The sequence below is a fragment of the Geospiza fortis genome, unplaced genomic scaffold (genome assembly GCF_000277835.1).
Source record: "Geospiza fortis unplaced genomic scaffold, GeoFor_1.0 scaffold157, whole genome shotgun sequence".
In the NCBI taxonomy this organism is placed as follows: domain Eukaryota; kingdom Metazoa; phylum Chordata; class Aves; order Passeriformes; family Thraupidae; genus Geospiza; species Geospiza fortis.
This window is the reverse complement of record NW_005054314.1, coordinates 4201785-4209056: the sequence shown is the minus strand read 5'-3', so window position 1 is coordinate 4209056 and position 7272 is coordinate 4201785.

The window sequence follows — 7272 nt, the reverse complement described above, 5'->3', positions numbered from 1 at the left end:
TTACAAAGGAAAACAGAAAACTGAATTGCTACAGTACATAGAAACATTCCTTTCATAGAGATATTTGGAGCACAATGAGAGGTGGGAGGGAGAGGAGAAGACAGAAAGAACAAAAAAGTGTTAAAGGGGTGAGACAAGCTGCTGGTACCTCTGTCTTTTGAAACATCTCAGTTTTAGTGCCTGTTGAGCTGAACTGTGAAATCTGTATTTACATCACAGAGCTGGAAGCTGCTCACAAACAGCAGTGCTCCCCCAAGCACTTACACAGTGCCCTGCCTGGTCCCTGGCACCCTCAAACCTGCGAGACCCTGTGCACCCACCCTGGAGAAGTGGCACAGCCTGTGAGAACCCTTCCCTCCACTTCAGGATTATTTGGTGCAATATTTAAAAGATTCTCCCCATCTCTTAGAAGTGAAGGGGGGAGGATCTGCCTGATTGTATCTCTGACCCTGGCAACTCTTCACAAGCAGAGACAGCTGAGTCACTAATATTTAGAAAAATAACATAATTGACTGTATTCAGGCCTGTGGAGGACCCCTGCTGGGTATTCACAGTTAAGCACTAGCAACTCGGTCACTCCTGGCAGCCTTTGTGAAGGGTTGCCAGGGCTGTAGATTCAATTAGATGACCTCCGACAAACTGATTTCCACTGCAAATATCTTTAAAAAAATACATTAAATCCCCAGTAAATACAGTGAAATTGGAGGAGACAGCCCTTCCTACCTCATTGAATGTCCCAAATCACCCCAGAGCCCCAGCTAGAGGCTTGCTGGGATGTTCTGCATGCCCAGGCTCCATTATCACTGCTGCCTAATGTGATTTAGTCCTGTCTGTGGATTGCACTCTTTAAATCTGAGAATGTGACAGTGTCGCGGTTGGATGCAGATTAGGATACAAAATGATGTTGAAAAGGTAAAATATTTTCATGTATCTTTCTTTTCCTTGTCACTGGGCAGGGGTGACAATTCTATTACCACTAGTTTTTTATCTTTAAACAGCTTTTTTTCCAGTACTAACCATTGAATTATTTTGATGTAAGGAGAACTAAGATGAATCAGATCCTGTGTTTTGTACTACTCATTACAATATGCTACAGTGATACATTACACTGAGCTGGAATATTTATTTTTTTTCTCAGTTATCTATACTAAAGGTGATTCATGTGCCACTAAGGCATCTAGGAATGAGATTTTTTAATTCTGCCTTATGCATAGACTTTTATGATAAGCCTTACAATAAAACAAACAATGTGGGCACTATTTGTTAATACTATCATAATAAAATCCACTAACACCTAAATTGCACTTCGTAGTTGCTTCTCATAATGTCTGCCTCCTCAGAATGCAGGATTTCATTTCAGTCAACATACTCTGCCCTGCTAAATTGCTTCTAAACCCAACTATTTGTTTGCTTCTTTTCTATCCTAAATGATTGTGAACAACTATCAAACCCTCATCTTTCTTGCACACATGCATATTTGAAGAAATAGAAGGGAACAGAGCAGTGCTGGATTCTCAATATATCTCTCCAGAGAGAAGCTTAATGAAACAATTTTTTAAAATAATATATCCTGTTGTTGGGGTTACAATGACATATTAGTTCAGTAAAAAATATGTAACAGGATAAGACCTACTAGGAAATTATTATCCAGAGAGTCAAGCATTTTCTCACATGGTATTGTAATTATTCTTTCTACATGATGCAAAATAATAAAGTAAGGGTATTTACAGAGAAGAAACTTTTCTTTACATATAATGTAAATTGGTATATGGAACAGAGAACTCATGGAGTGTCATGATTTTTTTTCTCAATGTTCCCTGCTGAGCAGTGCCACAATTAATCAAGCTTTCTAGGTTTTAGTTAATTGCTGGACTCCAATAAATTGGTTTGTACTGGCACTGATCCAGGTCTGATAATTTCACAGCCTTGCAAACTGCAGCATGTTCACACAAGAACCTTGAAAGCAGGGAGCTGGGATAGAAAAGAATAAAAGAAACTCTTGTTCTGTGACGTTCCATTAATACTTTAAAAGCCAGCCTACTAGCAACAGTGTCTTCGCTGTTTGTTTTTCTCCATGCATTTTATACTGATGTTTTTAAGGATGAAATTAAGTCCCCCCCTTTCCTCACTTTATTTTGTAGCTGGTTATTCTCAAAAAGCCATTTCTAATTTCACCATTATCCTCTTAGATATTTCCACTGTTCCCATCCTCTATTGAGCAGTCCTTGTGACTTTCTGACACAGCTCAGCTATTTTTTCTATCTCTCTGCAATTTTGTTCATATGAAAGGATCACCATCTTCTGATGAAGGAAAGTTAAGGCTGGCTTTATGAACTAGACAAGAGAAAGGGGTGGTGTTCCCCTCTGGCCTGACTCATTGCTGGTGAGTGCCCTCACGGTCAGTCGGACACTGAGGCAGAGCCCAGCTTGGATTTCCCTAAGCCTGCAGTCAGAATCAAGCAGGCTGGCATCACAGCTTAGTGCAAGTCAGCATGTTAGGGTCTGTTACAAGTACACACTATTGTTATTAGAGGGAAAGACAGCTCCACAGCCATTAGTTCATTTTACAACTGAGCTTGGTTACACCAAGGACTTTGTGTCCCCAGCTCTCACTGGTAGCAATGGGATTTTCAAGTCCTCAGCCCCTGGCAGGCTCTGGCTCCATGCTGGCACATATTTGACTTTGCTCTCCCTAGAGAAGAGATCAATCTTTTGGCAACTTCAGTTTTACTAATGGGTTTCAAAAGCACTCTCACACCAGCAAATTTCTAAGCAAAAGAATTACATAATACCCAAGGAGTTCAGTAATTTTGTTATTGTCTTTGGCTTACCAAGGTGAGATTAGCAGCACTAATCACAGTTTATAAAAGAATATTTGAATTGCAATTGGAGCCTCATTTAGCCTGCCTTGACTCCTTCCTGTCATGCATTGGGAGACAGGACTGACTGGGTTTATCTGGTGGTGCCAGCTGCAAAGAAATGCCTCAGCAAGTGGATCTTTATCATGATATGATTAACCCATAAGATTTGTTCCAGAATTTTTTCTGCATAGCAGAACTAAGAGCAAATCACTGGGATTCTTTTAAACTCCTGAAAATTTTTACCAAGTGTGTTTCTAGTCAACAATTGCAACAGCAAGAAAGAACTTATGTTGTTTTTATGTGAGCTGTGCCACCTTCTGCTGTTTTCAAGAATGTGTGGTGGCGAAAAGACAATGAAGGGGAAGCTGATCCCAGAACTCAGAAAAAATCACTATAATCACTTATACAGATTCTCTGATGTCGCTTTTCAATCGCTGAAAATAGTCTCTGAGATGCTATTGCATGTTATATGGATTTACACTTTTCTGGAAGCACTAATTCTGCTTCCTGCCCACAAAACACTGCCCATACAGGAATTATAGATGAAAGATTGAACTGAAGATTTGAACTTGCTATTCATGCATCTCATGAATGTACCAAAGAAATCTATATTCCTACAAATTGTCTTGAAGTTTTTTGACATGACAGATATGAGAGAGAATTATAGGATCATAATTACAGCTGCACACACACTGTGGTGGTAATAGGCATCTTATACATATCTGGGGTAGATTAGATTAGATTAGATTAGATTAGATTAGATTAGAAACATTTGCAGATGAACACTTTGAGGAAATGATGAGCACATGCAAAATTCAGGAGGGCCTCACCTCTGAGTGCATATATTTATTCTACACACTGGGATTCTCAACACCCCAACTAGCAAAGTGTCATTTACTCTAGGATGGAAAGAAACACTGTGTGGTTGCCTTCTCCTGCATTTTCATTGCTGCTGGCAGGTTTTGTGAGTCTCTTCTCACTTGTGTATTTGGAAGTTAAATTTAGAGATATGTTTTATTTGCATTTTTTGACAGAACAATGAAAAACTTTCAGCTACTCTTCAGTCCCATCTGAATATATCCACAGCAAGGTAATGAGGAATTGGGCTGCAGTTTGACATTTTATGTAATGCCTGAATTGAAATCTCAGGCTCACTACATCCATCTGTCTCACTGGCAAATAAATAAATTAATTTCTAGTGCTAGAGGACTGACAACACACTGTGGATGAAGTCCATGCTACAGAAAAAACAGGAGGGTGGGGAATGCTCATGACCATTCTATGCCATAATCACAAAATCATGCACATCTGAAGGCCTTTTTGTTGAACAGTATCTGTGAAGCCTGCTTGGTGAACATCCAGATTGTATTCCCAGTATGATAACTGGGGGGGGGCTGATCCAAACCACAAAAAGTAATTTAGAGATTTTTATAAAACCCTGGGAATAATTTTTAGCGTCTTAAGATACATTTTCCAAAGGGCTTTACTGAATTTATGGGAATGCAGAAATCAAAGGATGCTCATCATTACGCTAAGAATTTCCTTTCATACATTTTTAGAGTGAAAATTTGACCACAGAGAAAGAGAAGAAAAAAAAATAGGGATATTGTGTCATGTGTCTAATCTCTCAGAGCTCCATGTCTGTTGCAATTAAGAAAACTCCACAGGGTGTGTAAACATGTTAGCATTGGCATGAATCTTTTAGCCTGTTTTTATTTCCCCTCACAAGACCTGAGAAATAATAGCAGGATACCTTTATGCTGCTCAGTCACTGTGAGGCACAGCACAGGGACATGGACTTCTACTGGCAGTGTCACACTATGTATCTGTTTAATTTCCATTGTCTTTAATGAGAATTGCATGGATAAATCTCTGTGCTTATAAAAACTTAGGGCATCCTTCAATCTTTAATGCTGACTATCAAGAGCAATTCTTTCCTGTCTGGACACCAGAATGCAGAGCATATTCAAGCAGTGAGTTCTGCTTGGCAGCATGAAGGGCAACAACTGTGGATGTGATGCTTCTCCAGAGCTCTCTGTGTCACACATGTGCAGCAGCCCTGAACTCCACAAGCTGCAGTAACAGCCCACTGCTGAGCAAGAGCACAGAGCAAGGGGCTTGCTAAGTTGTGAGTGCTGTGTCAGCCCTGCCATGGGGCTGTGTTAGATGTGAGACAAGGCAAAGCATAACAGGCTGTGGTGACACACAAAGAGTAGTGGCTTGTGCTTGTCCTTGGTGAGACTTGGGAGAAAAGGAACAGCTTGGGCATAGGTGAAGCACTCCCAGGATCCAGGGGCACTGGCAACCTTGCCAGCTCAGAAGGGTCACTCACCAAGAGGCCACCTGTGAACATTCTGTTCATGCACAATGCCCAGCATGTGCCATATTATCCTGTGGCCTAACAAGCACAACCCGTGCTGCAGCACTGTGCCATGGGAAGATGAAGGACAAGAAACAGATGCAGCCATTGTATGTGACCAAGAGAGATGTCAGATTGCATCTTCAGTCAAAAGTCTTCAGGGACATCCCAGCAACTCATGAAGAGCTTGAGCAGCAGGACCAGGACTGGGAGTCAGACCAGAGCAGCCTGCCCTGGGAAGTCTGGATTTCCACCAAGTTGCCAGTTCAGTGAGTCCCAAAATCTCACTTGAGAGAAAGGTTCTTTCAGCCAGTTCTCTACAACCTAAATCTGCCAGAATGGATAAAGAACTCCAGTTCAAATATCTTTATGTTCAGCAAAGGTCTTGTACCTGAATTAGTATCTCCAGAGACCATCAGACAGCAGCATTTTCTGAAATAGTCTTACAGAATGCAGTAGAAAGTGCTGGCATCTATAGCAACTTTCCCAAAGCACTCTTCAGGCCAAATAAGGAATTTATTTTCAAAGAATCCCTCTGCAAAAGAATTCAGGTCACACAGTCTATAGAAAATATTTTGCTTCTCATTACTACTACCCTGACTAGGCATAAAGAGTCCTGCAACAGTTACTGTTGTCTTTACACACACTGGACTTTGTATCAGCGCAGAGAAGAAAATACGTGGAGAAAAAATACATAGAGAACACTGACAGAGTTGGGTGGATTGTTCTGGAGGATGTCTCTGCAGTAAAACTGAGCTCTGCTCAGGCCCAAAGCTGCATTTACTAAAGTCATGTAGCTGCTATCAACCCAAACTATTAAACCAGTCTACAAAGAACCGTGGATTCCTACTCTCCAAGATTTGCAATAGGGTCAGTTTAGTCACACAGCTGAGTGTCTATGTTATTCAGAGGCAATTTATCTCACAGGCTGAGCCTGTATGGTCTAACCCAGCACAACACCTAAAAGAAAAACATTCCTACAGCCCCACAATTTAGAAGCACACACGTGTGCTTAACTCTGCTCCATGAGCATGGATATCCCTGTGTGGGACTGGAGCTTGCACACAGCAGGTTCTCTGCTTTCATGTGCAAGTTACAATCATACTTCTGATTAAGAGTTACCATTTCTTTCTCTGTTTGCCCATTCCTGTTTCATACAGTCCCTAAACTATCAGTCTGCAGCCATAGGCATCACTAAGAGCTGGGAACTAAGAGCTTTAAGCAGTGGTTTTTCCTCAGGAACATGGATTACTGCCGGTGCACAGCAAGACAGAGTGACAGGGACACAGAAGTAGATATGGAGTGTTTTCAAAATGCTTAGCTCCAGAACTTTCTCTTTTCATTATTTAATATTAGGAGTTATATAGTTGCATTTGACTGACACACAGCCTTGGCTGCTCATAAAGTCACACTACAAAAGCTTTAGCAAGTAATCTGTTCTTTCCTCCTGCTAGTATAAGGTTTTATCATACACTACACCTTCAGTGTTTTGTCCAGCTAAGGTACAATGGAAGAAATGAAAGTTCTGCTCAATTTTCAGCCTTCTGAAAATATCTACTAAGCCTGAGAGGTGTACGACCTCCCAGCAGTGCTTCCCAAACACCCTGGTCCCAAACTAGGGGAAATAGGTTGTAATTTGTTTCTCCACATGATGTCTTTTCATACCTCACCCTTTTTCTCAGATCATTTGTCAAGAGTTCACTGATCTCTTCTTATTAGTTACAGGGGCTACAAGAAGACAGAAAAAGAATGTTTGACCAAGCATATAATGAGTCATGGGTTTAATTTAGTTCCACCAGAATCTCAATGTGACCTTGAAACCTTCTAACACAATAAATCAGACCAGAGGGTGTCAGCAGAAGGTGTCTGGCAGATCCCAGTGGATGCTAACTCCGTCGGGTCTGCTTCGGGGGGCACCCCGACTAGGAGAAGCCCATTAAAGAGAGGTCTCGGTGCGGAGTCCGCTCTCCACGAAAGCCACCCGTGGGGCTCTGTTTCTGCGGAGGAAAAGTGGCCACGGTCACCCAACCCGCAGCTCGTCGGAAAGCACCG